Source organism: Protopterus annectens, chromosome 6.part0, assembly GCF_019279795.1.
Source record: "Protopterus annectens isolate FY-2018-M chromosome 6.part0, PAN1.0, whole genome shotgun sequence".
Taxonomy (NCBI): Eukaryota; Metazoa; Chordata; order Ceratodontiformes; family Protopteridae; genus Protopterus; species Protopterus annectens.
This window is the reverse complement of record NC_056737.1, coordinates 153,043,181-153,064,013: the sequence shown is the minus strand read 5'-3', so window position 1 is coordinate 153,064,013 and position 20,833 is coordinate 153,043,181. Positions and strand designations below refer to the sequence as shown.

General features: G+C 39.3%; 1 protein-coding gene across 3 annotated transcripts in view; it reads right to left on the bottom strand.

Annotated features, from left to right (window-relative positions):
- NPAS3 (neuronal PAS domain protein 3) overlaps nt 1-20,833 on the bottom strand; it is a 2,415,438-nt gene that overhangs the window by 2,087,423 nt on the left and 307,182 nt on the right. The window lies entirely within an intron of this gene.

Genomic DNA, 20,833 nt, shown 5'->3' with positions numbered 1-20,833 from the left:
CCGAGGCATAAGAGAGAGAGTGTGAGCGGGTGAGGGATTGCAAGTAGCAGCTGTTGAGTCAGCTTGGCCCAAGATACTCCCAAGCATGCAAAGACAAGTTTCATGAACTCTCTACAGCAGTGGCTTCAGTGAAGTCAACAGCCCCTGCAGGCAGAGGGTGAGGTTGGGGTACCACATGATGAGCAGATTACCCCCACTGTACACCAGACTCTGACCTGCAGACAAAAAGAATGGGTAAGTTAGGTTCTGGTCCTTGTCGGGAATGAAAGGAGTGCAGAATTCTAGACCTCCTCTGCAATAAGTTGATCTAGCTTCTACCCTCATTGGAGGAATGAATGAGTCAAATGGGTGCAAGATGGGAGCTGCTGGGCAAATCTTGAGGATCTAAGAGGAGAGAAGTAACAGCAGCCATATCCAGCATCTATTACACAATATTGCAGTGTTGCCAGCTCATGGTGAAGTGTCACACAACCATAGACTGCCCCCCCCCACTTGATGCAGTGAACTATCTTAGTCACATCATGACTGTTGCAACTGGTACAGATCTTCCTCTTTTAGAGCTATACATGATTGCTGCCCTGCCTTCTGAAAAATGCAGCATTTCTTCACTTAACTCCTTGTTTCCTTAAGCAATAGTGAGTTATTTTATGTCTTAGATAGTGGCTGAGTTAATTTAGGATGTTCTTTCATTCCTGAGGATCGCCAGAGCCAAGGATTGTCACATCCCATATAATTATGCTACAGATCTCGTCTCTCTCATCTGTGGAGGAGGGTGATATGGCTTTTCCTTAACATAAAGGAATCACGTGAATTGGTAGCTTAAATTTTATTTTCATTGTGAACAGTTCTGCTGCTACAGATGTTTTCCCCCTCAGCTTAAGCAACATGTCCTTATTATATTATTAAAATCATTGGTGCTTAATCACCCCTCTAGTTATCTTACTTAAACTTCTATTACTTTCCCATTACTGCCTTGTTTGTAAGCCAACAAACTACTCCCTGCAATGTGACCAAGCATAATTGTGTTTCTTTTTTACACAATTCATTCTGATGCTTGTTATCTTTAGGGTGTTATATGTTAAAAAGTATTTCAGATTCCATTAGGTAGACATTTTCTGCTTAAGAAGCATCACAAGAATCCATTAGCCTGTAAATAAATCTGTGCTGTCAAACGTAACATGTGAATGAGATGTAAATAGGCCATATTATAACTGAATTATCAAACCAGGCTATAAAAAGTGCCATATACAGACCCAAGGCAATAAGAGGTTAGAAGGCAGGTGAGAGAAAGAGGTGAGTGTACCAGGTGTGAATCAGTGTTGTGGTTCAGGTTAAGGGATCTGTGGGGGACCTGGATGTGGAACACGTAGGGGAGAGTGGAATGGGTAGTAAATGAGCTAAGAAGGATGGTATGGGAACTTGGGAAGGAGGACGTTTTGAGGAAAACTAGAGTTGAAGTAGTAAAAAACAAGTGCAAAGCAGAGAGGGTGGCAGGTACAACGATGGCACAGAGGCAGGGGCAGCGCAAATGTTGAAGGGTATACAGGAACGACAGCAGTGGAGACAGAGAGGACCCAGCAAAGAAAGGTATGCAGCAATCAAGGTAGATGGTAAGGAAAGGAAAACTGGTACCCATTTTGGGGATAAATTTGACAACAGAATCAGCAGAATGAAATGGAGGTGGGAGGACAAGGAGAAGAAAGTGAATGGGATAAGGAGAAAGGAAGCCATGAGTGGATGGCAATGGAAAAGGATTTTAGGTACAGTGTAGGAAGAATGTGAAAAGAAATCACATGTAGCACATGGAGGCAACTGGTTGGGATAATGAAGGAGACTGGTGCAGTTCAATTGCAGATGGAAATTTTTCTGAGAGGAGAATCATTATAACAGCACAGGAAGTGAGATAAAGGAATACATTTACTATGGGGATGAAGAGGAACAGATTTTTGATAAATAAAGTTTCAGTCACCAAGTTGTTTATGACTGAGGAAAAAAAGACTGCATTACAGTGAAACTCTGTCATGGGTTAGGCTCGGTAAGCTGTAAGAGGAAATGATCAGAATGGGACATCAAAAACTGTTCAAATGGTGCACAAAGGAACCAATCAGGGGTCAAGCTTGACGTTTTGGAATGGTACACCTCCATTTACACAAATTGCAACAATGTAGAAACCCATCACCAAGTATCAAGTATAGCTTACTCCATAAAGCATACCTTTTCAATACTGAAACAAATCCAGAAAGGTCACTTAAAGAAAGAGTCAGTCAAAAAGCATTCTTAAAAAGTCAGTGAACAACATATATAACTTAATTTTAAAACTATAGTACATATGATGGGGTTCTTATAATTAAATTATATCCCATTTCATTGTACAAAATAAAGCATATAGCAATATATACAGTAATATGCATGGTAAATGCTGGGAGCTGCTATAGTAAGTTTTCATGTCAAAAGTTGAAATGGAAGCTTACAGGGCCAGAGACATAGTCAAGTTAGAGATGGAATAATCTGAGTGTTGATAAAGTATTCTTAGAAGAGCTACTACTGCTAGTAACTGGTTCATGGAAGAATTAAGAAATGCAATTATTGGCTGTGAAATGGACAAAGGGGCACAGGGCTGGTAGAGAAACCAACTTTGTATCAGGAAGAGGTTTCAGCTTGGCCCAAAAAGGACAGCAGGACATAAAGGCTTGGCTGGAAAGGTATGTCTTCATGATCATACCTTTAAACTAAGATGGGATGGGTGAGAGGGCATGGATACAGAACACAGCAAAGCAGAAAACAAAGGTGGCCTAGTACATGGCTGAGTAGTATTATTCTGTAGGGCAAGGAGTGAGGGTAGGAAGATGGAGGAGCTGTAAGCAGTTACTCCAGGGACAGAATGCAGATATTACCAGTATCACAAAAATGTGGCCTACTAACTACCTGAAGTGAGACAAAAATGCATCAGTGTAGAGGGAGGGAAAATGGGAGCCGAGAAACAGATGGCATAAAATGTGCCGTTAGAGAAAAGGAAGAAAGCCATCCCATTAACACAGTAAGATAGCAGCGAGGAAGGGTAATCAGGCACTAAGGAAGTGAGACTGCTGCTGAATCAATACAGTACAGCAACCCAAGGGCACATCAATTGTAAGTAGGCACTAAGAAAGTGAGACTGCTGCTGAATCAATACAGTACAGCAACCCAAGGGCACATCAATTGTAAGTAGGCACTAAGGGAGCGGTATTGCTGCTGAACCAATATAATACAGCAACCCAAGGGCACATCACTGGTAAGTAGGCACTAAGGGAGCAGGACTACTGCTGAATCAATACAGTACAGCAACCCAAGGGCACAGCATTGATAAGTGGGCACTAAGGGAGTGGGACTGCTGCTGAATCAATACAGTATAGCAACCCATGGGCACATCAATGGAGGAGGATGAGGGGAAAGGGTAGAGACCAGTTCTGTAAGATGAACAGGAAGGGAAATGTACTTACTGGGAGACCTGAACCATCCATGATTGTACCGGGAGATGCAGTGCTCCAAAGATAAAAGGGACTAAGGAGTGTTTTTCATCTTGACCTGCAAAAGGATTCATGCAACTGGCACAGGATTGTACAACAAAAGACAGACTTCTAGGCATAGTCTTTAACATGATGGGTAGAGTCAGACATGCAAGTAAAGGCAACAGTGAACATGCCATTGTGTGGTACAATAAGGAGGGGATATTTAACCAAAGATAAAGTAGGATTTCAAGGAAGTAGATTTTCCTGAAAGCTCAAGAGAGTGAAGGCAAACCAAGGGATCAACAAGCTATGGTAAATTAGCAGGGATGGAGGACTTAAAGCTACGGCCAGGGCTTTGAGGAAGAAGAAGAAAGAAATAAGGGACATTAATGTGGCACCAGCTGACCGTGAGGCTGGATGACACAGCAGAAGAAAAGGGCTCTCAAGAGATGGAAGTAATGATTGCAGAGGTAGAGGAGTAAGTACAAGAGTGGAAACAGATGGGTGACAAAGGACGAGGACAGCAAAGGTGAAAAGCAGGTCATAAAAGGAATCAATAATGGGGAAACCTGCCTTTTTCAGTATACTGAGAGTCAAAGGGACCTATCCAGGACAGTAAGGATAGGAGGGATCCCAGAAGCTGGGGAACAAACAGAAGCAGTGAATGAATATTTTGCATCAGTTTTCTCAAAAGAAAGGAATGCTAAGATACTGATAAAGCAGACTGTAGAAATCAGCCAAAAGAAGAAAAATCTGAAAAGTAAATAGGTGGTAGTAATGCAGGATAAGGCATACACATCAGATAGGCTTCCTCCCAGGGCCTTCAAAAATCAGTACAAATACTCCAGAGAATCAAACCCCCCATATACTCAACTGGGGACTTACTAATTTGCAGATGATATCCTACTTAATAGTCTACACTCAGGCTTTCTCTCCAGCTCCCCTTCTTCCTACTTCTGCCCACCACACTGGTTTCCTTTATTCCTTTTCTTTTCTTTTTATTGCTTCTCCTTATGTAACAATGTACATATATTTTGCTTTTGAAACATTTGTTTGTTGGCTACAAATATGGTAACCTCAATGTAAATGCACAGTTTCCTGTAATCAGGTATTCTGTATTTTTATCTCTTATATATATGCAGAGTTTCCCACATTAAATCATTTCATATGTTAATGCCGTATTGATGTACAATTTTCTGTTGCTCTTCGTGCAACCTGGGTTAAGCCTGCCATTGGTAACTTTTATTAATGGTCTACTCCAGTAAACAAATATAAATAAAATAAATGCCTCCAGAATGGAAGATGTTAGCAGTGGTACCATTGTTTGGAGTCAGGAAAAAACTTTTTATCTGAAACACTAGAATTCTACAGGGAAAATCCTGAAAGATGGGTTAATTTCAAACAGGATAGCAGGCTCCAGGATGACAACCCTTATGGGTTCATTGCCAAAAGGAGCTGTTAATCCTAATATTGTTTTATGTCTGGATAATATGGAAACTTGATGAAGATGATGGCCTACCTAAAATTTAACAAGTCCTTTAACTTGGCACCACAAAAGCATCTGATAAGAAAACTGCAGGGGCTGAAGCAGAACTGAGGGTTAGAAAATGGACTGTATCATGGCTTAAAGTTAGGACATAAAAATGTGTACAGACAGGTATATTATCAGGAATAATGTAAGAGACTGTGGATTACAGACCACGGCCCAATATTCTTTAGTATGTCTACCTCAGATATATGTGAGGAAACAACAGTATCAGCTTGTATTTGGATAACACAAAGATAGCTAGAGCAGAAAAGGATGGTGGAAAGGGTCTAGGAAACAGTCATGAAAGCTGGACAAATGAACAGAAAGATTGTAATTGAAGTTTAATAAAAAAAATGCAAAGCACTGTCCCTGGGTAGCAACAATGTTAGAATAAAGTAATACCCGAGATAAGCAGAACCAAACCTCTCAACTGTTCAGGTGTTTGCAGAATGTCCAGATTTTTGCCTCATATTTTTGGTCTGTTTTTAATAAAATTGTGGTTTTCTGGCAAATCATTGGCAAATGATTAAAGATCGGAGTCAGAAAATTATGACAGACATTTAATTTTCAGACTTCATACCCTTCAGAAAATTCATGCTAATGTAAAACCTGTTATTCTATCATCTTTCTAAGTTTGTAAGAGCAATATTTAAAAATTGTCCCTATTTTTGGGCCTTTTCCCCCAATTATTCATGGCTTTGCCCAGATGTTTTGCTCTAAGATGTTTAGAGGTATGAGCAGAACTGATAAGGAAAGAGCAGAAAACGAGGCTGTGTACATTTATCTTTTCCTCTTTCCTTATGTTACAGAGATCTCAGAGTATGAGTCTTTAAGTTTGGGGTGTGCTGCACCTCTCAACCTCTTATCACAAGAAATCTGGAGAAAGCCTAAAACAATGGAGGGACAAGGTGTCCAAAATACAGACAGATTTTGAATATTGCTCTTACAAACTTAGAAAATTGCTACAATAACAGAAATTGTGTTAGCATGTGTTTTCTGAAGGATATGATGTTTGAAAGTCAAATCTATGTCATTATTTAATGACTTATATCCTCCATGAACTGCCAGAAACCCATACATTTTATGATGAACAAAAAAACAATATCAGCCAAAAATCTGGACAATCTGCGATAACCTGGACAATTGAGAAGTATGGGTGAACAGCTGGGGGGGGGGGCAAGCTATTCTTCTGCAAAATCTTACTTTTTAAAATATGGTCATTTTCTTATGTTAGGAATGAAATGAATCAGTGTGCTCTTCTGTTTACAGTGTTAGTCTGTTTTTCATGTGTTCCCCTTTTAGGAGAAGTATCATTTTTAACTGAATCCAGGTTTATACATTACATGCTGGTGCATCTGCATTACAGACAATTCATTTATGGTTCCTACAAGCAGACTCAAAACCAGAATTTTTTTTTGGGGGGGGGAGCTGACAAGGCATTCTAAGAAAGTCATTTTACAAAATATATGTCCATAAATAATGATAAATATGACAAATTAAAAATTAATAAATTTAAATGCTAACACATCTGATTGCATAAACTAAATAAAATAGTTTAAGAAGTCATATATGCATGGTTCTCCCATGTCTGCAAACATGGTGTGACCTTATACACTGAACATCCAAATGGATCTGTTGGTATTAAATAGATGTCTCCAGTTTTTGTTTCAGTCCATCATGTACTTATCCAGATTAACAGAAAAAGATCTCCCAATACAGCAGACTCATCTTTTAGCCCTGTTTCTCAGATGGTAGAAACTATAACAAAGCCTCTATAATCAAGCCATAGTACTTCAGTCCAAAACCATAAACTGTATCATAGATTATGTAGTTACTACTGTCCATTCAAACATATTTATATATACTGCTGTCAAAAAGTTATAGCTAAAACAAGTAGATTTTCACAAAATTCTTTTCACATTAGAGACTATATGCAGATCTTGAATGGATAAAAATGGATGGTTAATGCCGATTTCAAAGTGCATTATTTCAAGCTAATTTCAGACTTAACACTGAGATCGTAAGAAACGTTGATTTAAGGAAGGATGCAGTGAAGGCTGTCTGATTTCACATACATGTCTATGCATGACATTAAAATATGTATTTGACTGCAGAGAAAGACCTTGATGTTCAACTGGAAAAGGCATTTTAGTATTTTTGTAAATGTTTTGTACCTGACTGCAAAGTGATTGACAGGGACGTATATTTTGTTGGCTTGTACAAGAACAGCGTTCTGCATCCCGTAGAATAACTGCAGCTGCAAAAGAGGGTATGGAATGGAATGGGTGATGCTACTACCATGAAACAGGCTTAAACATTTATTCTACTAAACACTAAAAACATCACACCATATGCTGTTTAAAATAATTTGCATAGTATGCGAAATTCATAAAATCAAAACAAGAAATTTCTAGTTTGCCACATTTATTCTTAGACAAAATCTAGAATGAAAATGTGAGTAAGCAGCTGAATATTAAGAAAAAAGAATTATTGCATTACAACTTAATGAGTTTCCATACAAGTCATCAAATAAAAATACAATAAGAACCAATCAAAGTTCACAAGTTGTTCATTATAAATTGTAATGCATAACGAGCTCAACAGGAAATGAACTAGTGAATAAATTCCTAAACTTCTCACAATGGGCTACGGTTTCATCTGTACTAAAAAAAAAAAAGAAATACAAGTAAAGCAATTTTGTAATTTAACTAAATAGGCAGCATTATAATATACTAAACAGTTCATAATTGTAATAGGTTAATGACCGTACATGTATAAATTGGCAAATCATTAATGCCTTAAAAAGCACATGACAGCCCAGTGGGGAAAAAAAAAAAGAAAACTTCAGAAATTAAGAAAAAATGAACAACTAACCAAAACATATACTTGAAGAAATACATATATATTCAGAACATGAAAAACACAATATTTTTAAAATGTAGGCACTAATACATAACCCAAGCATAATTTATACACATGCTTATATGTCATTTTATAATGGTTTGCAGGACGCAAAGCCAAAAACTAGAAATCTCTTACATTAGTATTATAAAAAGCCAGTTTGAAGAAAAATAAATCAAAATCAGGTATCTGGAAGTAAAACCTTAGAAGAGGATTCGTAAGCATTGTCTTAAAATTATTTAGGAATACTAATGCTCTATGCCAGTTACCAGTGATCCTTGAAATTCATAAAAGTGCCTTAAATTCATGGAGTATTATTACATGCTACTGTACACCTGGATGAGTCTAGGTGCACAGTAGGTATGCAAGTGAAGATCTACAGCATGGTCTGCCCTTCACCAATGTGGGAATCATGAGGTGCACTGTGGTATATATAGGGGAACAGTTGCAGACACATGACAACCAACATCTACAGCCCAACACTTAAAATACAAAAGCAGAAAATTAAACATAGTTTAAAACAAACACTGTAAGTGCAGTTTCTCAAATAACTGGATCTTCGTTAGCTTACATGTGTACTTGTTTTAAATGTCTTTAGAGTCTCCTGTGCCATGGAGTAGAAGGTTAATGCTCTGACCATAGCTCAGCTGCTTCAGGATCAATTTGCATATCTAGCATCTGATGGCACTAGTAGTGGGGTGGGCATGCAATACAGTGCAATATAATGGAACTAGTGGCTGATTCCCCACAGGGAGGCAGGATGTGCTTGGGGACATTTTCAGCAGGGAGGGAGGCAGGCTATTTCTCAGTCACCACAGAGATGCAATGATACATCAGCAGGCCCATTGCATGTCTATTCTTGAAACGTGAATAACCATATACAAGAGGATGGGAAGCTCAGTCCTTCATAAGTATGACCCTATCTCATGACACTCAATCTTCTCAGCCCAAACATGGGTCAGAGTTGGGCCAGTGGAGGCTATGTGGATTTGGTAGACCTGAGCACAGAGCAAGAAAAAAATTTCTTTAGATTCTACTTGATATTTGCATGCTGATTGTTGGCAAAAGTCTTTGCCATTTATGTCTGCATAGCTGAAACGGGAAAGTCTAAACTCAAAAGAAAACTTACATTTTCAAAAAAAATTCAACAAAGTTATGTCAGTAAAAATCTTTGGATAATGCTCATGACAAATCAATTTTTAAGTTAATAATTCTCTCAAAAACCTAGCCCAACCGACAACTCTCCATACTGCCTAATAACTATGAGCACCATCCAGGTTTAATCACCTTAATGAAAAAAGATTACTGGACACATGGGCACTTTTCAGGACCCAGAGACCATGCCTTTAATTACAGCGAGTACTTAAAATGGCTCTGACAATAGTTATAACAGAGAAGAAGAAAAAACTTCCTTTAGGGAAGCATAAACACATATCCTTGTAGTAGGTGTTCTTTATGGGTATTGTGGTAATACAAGATAATATCAAAAACTGCAGTGCGGAATGATAGCTGGGAAGGGAAGGCACTGTGCACTCTGAGAGAGCAGAAAAGCTATCTGTACCCCTGCCCCCTTACCACACTCTAAGAGATCAGCAAAGCTACCTGTGTCCCTGCCCGCTTACCACGCACTGAGAGAGCAGAAAAGCTATCTGTACCCCTGCCCCCTTACCACACTCTAAGAGATCAGCAAAGCTACCTGTGTCCCTGCCCACTTACCACGCTCTGAGAGAGCAGAAAAGCTATCTGTACCCCTGCCCCCTTACCACACTCTAAGAGATCAGCAAAGCTACCTGTGTCCCTGCCCACTTACCACACTCTGAGAGAGCAGAAAAGCTATCTGTACCCCTGCCCCCTTACCACACTCTAAGAGATCAGCAAAGCTACCTGTGTCCCTGCCCACTTACCACACTCTGAGAGAGCAGAAAAGCTATCTGTACCCCTGGCCCTTACCACACTCTAAGAGATCAGAAATCTACCTGTGTCCCTGCCCGCTTACCACGCTCTGAGAGAGCAGAAAAGCTATCTGTACCCCTGGCCCTTACCACACTCTAAGAGATCAGCAAAGCTACCTGTGTCCCTGCCCACTTACCACACTCTGAGACAGCAGAAAAGCTATCTGTACCCCTGCCCCCTTACCACACTCTAAGAGATCAGCAAAGCTACCTGTAGCCCTGCCCCCTTACCACACTCTGAGAGAGCGGAAAAGCTACCTGTAGCTCTCTCCCTTACCACACTCTGAGAGAGCAGAAAAGCTACCTGTGTCCCTGCCCGCTTACCACACTCTGAGACAGCAGAAAAGCTACCTGTACCCCTGCCCCCTTACCACACTCTAAGAGATCAGCAAAGCTACCTGTGTCCCTGCCCGCTTACCACACTCTGAGACAGCAGAAAAGCTATCTGTACCCCTGCCCCCTTACCACACTCTAAGAGATCAGCAAAGCTACCTGTGTCCCTGCCCACTTACCACACTCTGAGAGAGCAGAAAAGCTATCTGTACCCCTGCCCCCTTACCACACTCTAAGAGATCAGCAAAGCTACCTGTGTCCCTGCCCACTTACCACACTCTGAGAGAGCAGAAAAGCTATCTGTACCCCTGGCCCTTACCACACTCTAAGAGATCAGCAAAGCTACCTGTGTCCCTGCCCACTTACCACACTCTGAGAGAGCAGAAAAGCTATCTGTACCCCTGCCCCCTTACCACACTCTAAGAGATCAGCAAAGCTACCTGTGTCCCTGCCCACTTACCACACTCTGAGACAGCAGAAAAGCTATCTGTACCCCTGGCCCTTACCACACTCTAAGAGATCAGCAAAGCTACCTGTGTCCCTGCCCACTTACCACACTCTGAGACAGCAGAAAAGCTATCTGTACCCCTGCCCCCTTACCACACTCTAAGAGATCAGCAAAAGCTACTGTGTCCCTGCCCACTTCAGCTGAGAGAGCAGAAAAGCTATCTGTACCCCTGCCTGCTTACCCCACTCCTAGAGAGCAGAAAACCTACCTGTAGCCTTACCCCCTTACCACACTCTGAGAGAGCAGAAAAGCTATCTGTACCCCTGGCCCTTACCACACTCTAAGAGATCAGCAAAGCTACCTGTGTCCCTGCCCACTTACCACACTCTGAGAGAGCAGAAAAGCTATCTGAAGCTACCTGTGTCCCTGCCCACTTACCACACTCTGAGAGAGCAGAAAAGCTATCTGTACCCCTGCCCCCTTACCACACTCTAAGAGATCAGCAAAGCTACCTGTGTCCCTGCCCACTTACCACACTCTGAGAGAGCAGAAAAGCTATCTGTACCCCTGCCTGCTTACCCCACTCCTAGAGAGCAGAAAACCTACCTGTAGCCTTACCCCCTTACCACACTCTGAGAGAGTGGAAAAGCTACCTGTAGCTCTCTCCCTTACCAAATGTATTTATTCTGAGGTTTCTGTTCATTACAGTAATTTGTACTTAGTTTAAGAAGCACACACCTGCCTCTGAAACAAGAGGTGTGATTTTCAAATATCCCAACTTAGACCATCCCCAACTCCTTCATGATTCCCTGCTGGATCTCTTGCTTTTTTTTCCAATTTTCCATTTTCTCCATTCATTATCTCATGAAACTGAGTGAACAGTATAAAGCCACGTTTGATAAAAATAAAGTTCTGTTTCCTCTGTAATTCTTCTAATATGCATATATCTAGAATTAGATATAATATATATGGTCTACATTTTGTCTGGATTTCTGACACTGGGTGCTGCTCTACAGAATACATAATACATTGTAATTTGGAGTTCTGTCAATCACACATTTCTTGGCTAATTTATCATTGTATGCCCATTCCCAGTGAAGCCTGGAAACAGTGAATCTTAGGGAGCCTGATCTGTAAGATTTGTTCTGCCTTCCCCAGTCTCTTTATCTCTTAATCTGTCTCTAACTAGCCCGCACAGTGTTCATTGGCATCCGTCTGCTCTTGCTTGAGCAAACAGTCAATAGTCTGATTCAGAGATAGAAAAATATCGTACAGCCGCTGGTGCTGGGACTTTAATATGCATAGAGAAAGTCAGAAACCTGATAAACATGCAATTGCAAATGAGACTGGGAATAAGGTATTAATAAATTCCACAAGCTGTTTTGTATCTGCTGATGGGTTTTGGCTTTCATCTTGATGGTAATGACAAAATGATAGTAATGTCTACAAAGCAAAGCTATGTCTACAACAACAGTATGCACAACAGAGTCCTACAGCTAAATATACACCTAGTACCAGATTGCTTTAGCAGCGTGTGTAGCATCTCCATGATGATATTGCATTTTCCTTCAGGAGTTCAGATCATAGACTATATGCCCCGTCCCACTCAGCTCGCCCAAATTAGCTACCTGCTACCATCTGCTAGAGTTCTACTCTACAAGATGATTTTTTCAATGTATGTAGCTGCAAGCTTCTGCACTACACATGGTGTCACCAAAGAGGGATGACATGTCATCCTTTGGTTAAGATTCTCTTTACTCTTAACAATGGAATTGGAGTAATAATTAATTGCCAGCAATTCACTCACTGTTTTACCCTCCCCAGAAATGCTTATGAACTGCTTCTCCTGTAAGCTTGCTTTGTCCACATTTATGATTCGTTTTCAAAGAATACAACATAAACAGGTGTGGGCCTTACATAGTGTATGTGGCAAAAAAAAAAAAAAAAATTGCCTTTTTCTCACAGTGTGCAAATACACACAACACACACATACACACATCCACAAACCCCCACAGACACATGCAGGTGCACACACACACACATACAGGGTACCTATCAGTTCACTGAAACTTCAGCAGTGCGAACACCATACGTTCGAACTGTGAAGTTTGAAAACTGATTATCACGAAGCCACGGAACACCGAATTCTTTCCCAAGGAAAGAATTCAGTGGGCCGTTTCTGTGGCTTAGCTATTTTTAGCACCGTGGTGGAAAGTTACAGGTCAGGTTCAGGTAAGTGTGCGATTGTGCGGACGTTAGGGTTAGGGTGCGGGTTAGGTGAGTTAGGGTTAGGGCGCGGGTGAGCTGGATGTGCAATAGTGACAGACCTTAGGGTTTGGGCAGGATAGGTGAGTTAGGGTTAGGACGCAGGTCAGGTGACTGTGCGATAGTGACAGACCTTAGGGTTAGGGTTTGGGTTAAGGTAAGTGGATAGATAGTAGTGTATGTACAGTTTAGTGTAGGGTTAGATGTAGGATTTTAAGTGTATGTGTGTGGATTGCTGTTTATTTGGTGTGCTTGCATTGTGTGTGTGTTTCTGGGAAAAAAATCGCTGTTCTAAGCCTTCAATGGTTTTGCACTTCAAGGTTAGAGGTTCGAACATATGGTGTTCGAACTTCTACCATTTTTCGAAGTGATATAGACCCCACACACACACACACACACACACACACACACACACACACACACACACACACACACACACACACACACACACGCTCTCCTTCAAATACTCAGCAGGCAAGAGGCTTCTTAAACTTTTTTTCATTTTGCTTCTACAAACATTACAGGTGTGTCAAATGAAAGTCATATCTAGACAGACAAATAAAATTTCTGGTATAACTTTATTCAGCCAGATCTTATGATGGTTTTGATAAGAGCTGCTGCTGAGGAAAAAACGGTCCTCCAAAGTGCCCACAGGTATACATGCTACATGTGAATATGTGCATGTGTATTCCCCTCAATGGGATGGTTGATGGTAACCAATCCAGGATTAGCTTCTCCGATTTGAGACAACTGGAGACCAGGACATACGTCAACTCCCTTGTGACACTAATCTTAATTAAGTGGTAACCAGAAAATGAATGAAGGGTGAATAACCAGAAGGAAATTCCAAGAAGATCAGCATTGTGCCTTCAACTAACAGACATGGTTTTCAAAGCATCATCATCCAATTTAGGCACATTAACAAAAAAAATAATTTATCTGTTCACTTACCGACTGCACAAACAACACACATAATCTCATTCGCTTCTCCCTGTAATCCTTAATTCTGTGCTCTTGCCGTTAAAAAGTTTTCCTAATTAACAAAATAGATAATGTAATACATTAACTCAAATACACAGTACTATTAATTAAGTTCTATATTTACTTCTTATAGAAATGGGTTGTGAGGAGGACTGAAGTGTGACCATCTTCTGCCAATCTGAAATGTTCCCCATAATGCCATAATACTTGTAAGCAGTAACAGCAAGGACTAGTACGGTGCAAGGCTGTATAGCACAGGCAGAGAGCTTTACATTAAAAGGCTCTGTCCTGACCGTGTGTAGGATCTACTGAATCTAAACACTACCTTAATGAGATGTTTCTCAGAAAAGCAATGAAACAGCCAGACTGCATATCCACAGTGTGAAAAAATGACGGCAGCAGTGGTCTTGAATGTTTGGTATACAGAAGAGAGAATTAAAAAAAAGGCATAGATCATGAAATACACTTATCATCTGTGTCAACAGCTGCTCCTTAGCTGTCTCTCCACTAGTGTATCCAATCAGGGTAAAGTTAATTCATTTTTCGATGAACATAGCTATAAGCTGATAACCTGTTGCACTGACAGAGTAAGGGAGAAGATATGGCAAAACTGGAATGTTAGGGGTTGTTATCATTTGAGACTGTTTTGTTTAAGTTGATATCTAGGGGACTGCACATGTAATGAGTCACTGTAGACACACCTGCAGTACTTGTTATTCCAAAAATGTTGCAATGTTCTTTGACATACACCTGCTTATTACATGCACCAATGTATGAGTCATTTATTTAGCATAATGTGCATTTGGTTCATTTTACTTTGCCAAGACTTCTGGACAATTTGAATTTACAATAGCTGAACAACTCAGAGACATTTGCCGTAACAAACAAATACTCTCTATAAACATGTTAAGGACCACTCTGGTGCATTTTTGATGTTTTCAGGGTTGTACAGATTAAAACAACAGAAACCTGATAAGATGAAGTGGAATTCACTGCTTCATTCAAAAAAGAAAAATGACTTAGTACTATTTAGTCTAGGATAAAATATAATTTTTGAATCAGAATGTCTTTGTTCTGTAGTTTTTTTGTAGTTCTACAAATGTTATGTTTTTCGGCCTTGCATTTACTATAACTGACACTAGGGGTGGTGATTGTTACTGATGTTGCCGCTGTCCTCCCAGCTATAAAGAGTTAAAATTTATTAACACCAGTCACAGTAAGATCATCTGTTGGCAATGGTATAATTTAAAGGTATAATTTCTTTAAGTATGCACATATGATGTTTTCTTTTTGGCATTTGATGTAATTGTATGCATGTTCTATAAGAATGGTTTAGAATAGTCTTACATTTTCATTAGGAAAAAAATGAGGTTTTGATGGGAAGTTGCTTTTTTATGCACTGATGAAGGTGTCTGAGTGAAACAAGTTTGCTATCATTACTGTGATTGCTATTGAGCCCTGAATAAAAAGCTTGCACTTTTGACACTAGTGCTAGACTTGTTTAAAACTAAAACAGAAGAAGTTAATCTAATGAACAAAATCATACTTAATACAAAGATGAAAGTGCTTGAGTCAGCATTAGGGCACCAATGGTGGACATTAAAGGCCAGATTACAAAGTTAAGAATTTTAAACCTGCTAATAGCCACATGCATAGGAGAAATTGAAATTAGCTCCACGGCCATGCCCTTGCTACACAAATGAAAAAACACTAAGATATCTCAACTATACCCAGGAACCACCAGAAGCCTAAGCTGATTGAATAACAAGCTGGGACGGATCCTACCAAAGCAGCAATTCACTGAGACAGGGGGCACCAATATAGCCCTAGGTAGGCTAGTACTACAACCTTAAAGATGGTAAAATACTTGCCTTGTGTCCAGTGCAAACTAAGCATGACTGACATTATTGGTTTGTGTATTTGTTAACTGGGCAGGTGTGGTCCATGTATCCTTTTCAGCCATGGCCCAGTCACAACTATAGTCAGAAATGGACTAAAAATTACAGACACAGCATACATAACAGGACAAATTTGATTTCTGCATATATCTTAGGTAATTGCAAAATATAAATACAAATCATTGAAAAGACAAATAGAAAATCACATATACATAAATAGGAAAGTAATGATGTAAAGTAGTATTTATGTTCTGTAAGTTCACATTTACATTCAGTGAAAAAGAAAGAAAAAAAAGAGTAAACATTACTGGGTATTTACAGTTCAGTGATATGAATTCTGTTGAATTTATAGTATAGTTTCAACAGAGATGAACCATATGGATGAAATGAGAGTAAAGGGAGATTATTCCAGTTTTTAGTACACCTCTTCTCTCTAATGGTGAGGATGAAGGGAGCTCTCTGGAAAGTTAATGCTCTACCTTCCTAAATTCGGAGACATTATGGAGAGTTTTTTATCCTGTAACCACTCTTAACTTCCACACATTTGGCTTGGACTATATTTTGTCCCTACCGTAAATAATACAATGAGTCAGTGCCGGTGCAAACAAATCCTATAAAATGGCTTGAATTACCATGGCAAGTATCTTTGCTGTTTTGTGCTTTAATCAATTTTTGATCGCCTACTTGTGGATACACTGAAATTCCTCTGCTAAGTAACTGAAGGTGGAGTTAGACTCCTGTGGAAAGAAGAGGTGGTGAAGTTGTGGGTCACACTACCACAGCAATGATGTTGCAAACCTCAAAGCCATTTCACCCATATTTTTTTCTGCACTTGAAAAAGTCTCCAAAGTTTCTTTGCAAAAATATTCTGACCTCAAATATATCAAAACGCATATCTTTTAAATTAAATCCTAATGGCAATACAATATCATATAATATCACCCCCCCCCCACAATGTCATACTGTCAATAACCGCAGTGATTTTGCTTCCTATTTTATGATTAGTCTTCTTTTTAATAAAACTCCTGCAGTCCAGCTGCTTACAAATGTTTCGCTACATATTTTAAGGACTGGGGTATTCAAGGCTTCTTTCAAAACCACTGAAAAAACTTCATTCCCAAGTGATGCAGCCATTATCTAGTAAGGGACTGGTATCAAGTCTTCCAGACAAGACTGATTCTAGAACTACAAAATAACTACTCTTTTTTTGCTTAGCTCTGTCATTTACATGTCTCCACTAACAGATTCACAATAAAGGTGGTAGTTGTCTCCTGGGTACTGTAACATGTAGGAATTCACTGCCATTGCCGGTGCAGAAACTGACAGCCTGATCCATCTCAAAAGGCCAGTCTCATCTCAGAAGGTCAGTAGGCAGTTACAAATCCCCTCCTCCTCAACACAAATAGCTGAAATCACAGACTAAGGTCAGGTTTAGAATCAGAATGAAGGCTGGGTACGGATCCCCACCAGAAGAAGCCCCTGGACTTGCTGAGACAGTGGGGAACTAAATAACTGGTAGAGGAGAGCTTTGCATCATAAAGAAGGTTGGGCATCCAGTTTTATTGGAGTTGAACTTATAGGTCAGGCTGAGGCAGTGGAAGCTGTAAAAGGGACATCCAAAGGTAAATGCCTGCCATCTTCCTGTTCAGTGAAACACCAACAAGAATCTGCAACCATATTCTGTTGTAGCCAATCCAACAGCACTATGCTACTATTATTATCTATGATGTCATTAACTGAGGAAGAGCAGGCAGCCAGGTAGTCATCAAACAGTATTCATGGAATCTACTCCTCAAATGGATATGACAGACACCGGACTAAACCTCAACAAAAGCCTGAGGATAGTCAACCTATACTGGTGAGAAAGCAGAAGCATCTGCCATTTTGAGGTCAGGCTCTTCATGTCTTAGAGTAGAGAAAATAGTAATAAAATATGTGTGTTACAAGATACCATATAATGCAGGATTGAGGACTGAATTTTTCTATGTTCAACTTTGCAGGAACTTATCTCAATGAAAGAATTAAAAGTGTTTTTATAGAGGCTTTCTCACCATCCTAGACCCCTAAACTTATATATAACAAGTCCATGACTGCACAAACTTGAAGAAGATAGGCAAATGCTTCCCAAAGAATATAGTGACTGGTGGAGTTGAACTTGATGAGTTGAGTCCTCATTCGGTTTGAACTTGATGACATGTAGAGAAGCTCTTTCCATTCATAACCTTCTAATGGCTACCTGGCTTGAGAAACAGTAGGGGTAATAAGAGAACCTCCACTGAAAGCCCCAGCTTGAGGGTTGATCATGGGGGAATTATCAATAGCACATTAAATCTAATGTGACCTGGGTTATGGAGCTGAAAAAGGTCCCTTCAATAGATTTCAGTCCCTCTAGCATCAGACACAGTGAAAAATATACTGAATGAATATGCAGTCTGATCTTTACAACAGGAAGTAGCTTATTTTACCATTAACAGGTCACATGACTTTATTTTAAAATATATTATGCCCAAAATAAATTAATTAGACTCCTCTTCTTTTTTTATGTCTTGTAAATAATTGCCCTCCTAATTTTCACTGGAATAAGAAATGCTTCTCTTCCCTGAGGAGGCCATTGTCTAACTTCCCGGCATTTTCAAAACAAATTTCTGCTGAGTACCCTGCCCAGGCTGGAGTATTATGTACATGGTCGCATCATTCATTTTTAAGATTATTTATTTGTTAATTTATTTTTTTTTTTGGGGGGGTGGGAAGAATTTACTGCCCCATAGTGATTAGACTAGTCATTCCTGTCAGTATTGTCTATGTCACATCCTTGTAGAGCTATTGCTTCATTTCCAAAGCAATTCAATACCAAAATACAATATTAGACTTTATTTTATTTAAATGTACTACATTTGCAGAGAAAACCATGCATACACAGTCTCTCTATTGTAATACATGTCATGGTTTGAGCTAATATGCAAACACATGGTTTGGGATTCAGAAAGGGTTACCACTAATGAGTGATCTATCACTGGCAGATGCCCTTTCTGATTCAGAAACAGACTCTTGGTAGTGATTATATATGGTTGGCAGAATCATTGTAGTGGGCTATCCCATGGCTGTGCTTCATGTTTCTAAGGCATGGTGAAGAAGCAGCCAATACTAATTAAATTTGTGCTCTCCCCCCAAGAATGCCTGCAGGAAGGGATTTATATAATCAATCAATTTAAAGCATCACTCTGCTGCATAACATAGCACCTCTTGTTTGTCATTCTACACAGGTAAAACAATGGATACATTGAAAGAATTTATGAACATGTTTATGAAATTAAAAAAGAAAAAATAATGCTCTTCACAAACATTCACGTTCTTGTCCTGATTTAAAAAAAATTATATTTTATTATTATTGACAAAGTATGTATGATAGAGGTGGGAACACTGAATTAATATTAGAGCAAAAAGAACTAACGCAGCAGTTACTTTTAAATGCAACAAATAAGCCTGGCTTAAATGATGCAACATCACTGCTTAGTGCTGAAACAAAGGGTAGGCAAACTAGATTAATGGCAGAAATTCCTTTGACCTGTGACTGTGTTTAAATTTATTTTTTATTATTTTTATTAATTTTTTTTATTAATTTTGTAATTCTTGCTAGAAGGTTAGTAAAGGTTGTTATTAAGTATTAAATATTATTAATATAACATATTGAGGTAAGGATGTCAGAGTAGTGCTTTTAATTTGTTAATTGAATGGACTACTTGCTTGGATGTTTTGAAAAACTAATTCAGTATTTAAAAGATATGCTAAGTGGTGAGTTTTATCTCTGATGAAGTCCAAGTAGCATTTATGAATGGAAGTGCTATGATTGCAATAAACACTTCTTTTTACATTTACTTTATTGTTGTTATTGATGGCATTTTTTGTTGTGCAACACTTCAAGAGTATGCTGGGGGTGTGCATAAGTGGATTTCTCTTTCTGTGATAGCTTAGTATGGCCAGATGCATTCATGAACAATGGGAAAATATGACTGTCCCCTATTATAGACAACTGCCCATGTTGTAGGTAAGTTTCAGGAGAAGTAGTGGTGGGGGGATGAGTGTGTATATATTCATATTGGCAGGGGTATGATGTGTGCAGGGATGTCTGTGAGAGAGTGTTTGGGGAAGATATTACTGTCATATGTCTTATACCTATGCTCAACAGTTCTAAACAGAGAAAAAATGATGGTGGGATAAACGTCCATAATCAGTAAATAATTAGTAAATATTACCCTAATTCGCTTAAAAAGTTAAGAGAACAACAGATTTTACATCAATATGCAATTTCTAAACAATAAAAATATGAACATAATGTCTGGCATTTATTGACTGACTGCAATTCTCAGTAATTAACCAGAAAATCTACATTTCTATGAGGGACAGAGCAATGATGTGGGGCCATGACTTCTGGACAGTGGGAAGGTATGTGGCCTTTGCTAGCAAGATGCTATAGTTAACAGGGGACACAACTGCTGCAAGATGCTTATAGACCTAGAGGTAACCCAGTTTGATTCAGATTAACTGATAATGAGCTCTTCTTCTTTGTGAACAACTATATCTCTAAAACACATTTTTTGCGATGGTGTCAACTGCAACTTCTGGCTGCTGTAGTTTATGCAAGCACAGGGATACTTTCTGAATCCTAGGCACTCTTCATAAAAATAAAGATGAAGTCACAAATTCAAGTCATAACTGATAATAAAATGGCTAGGCTCCTTCTTCATTCATTACATCCCTACACATCACAGTGGACCATTATAGTTGATCCCTATTGTAAAAAAATGTCTTCCTGACAACAAACTAACACTTTAGGTCTACAGGTGCTTGAGGTCAAACTCTGACTTCCCATCTATTCATTTACAAGACACTACTGAGGAGTCAAAGTCTGTCATATGACTTTAGTACCGAACAATCCCAGAGACCTGTGGTAATCATAACAGTGTGCAAGGTTAATGACTATATGAAACATTTTGGAAAAAGGCACTTGTGTCACACACTTTTGCTTGATGCTCACAAAT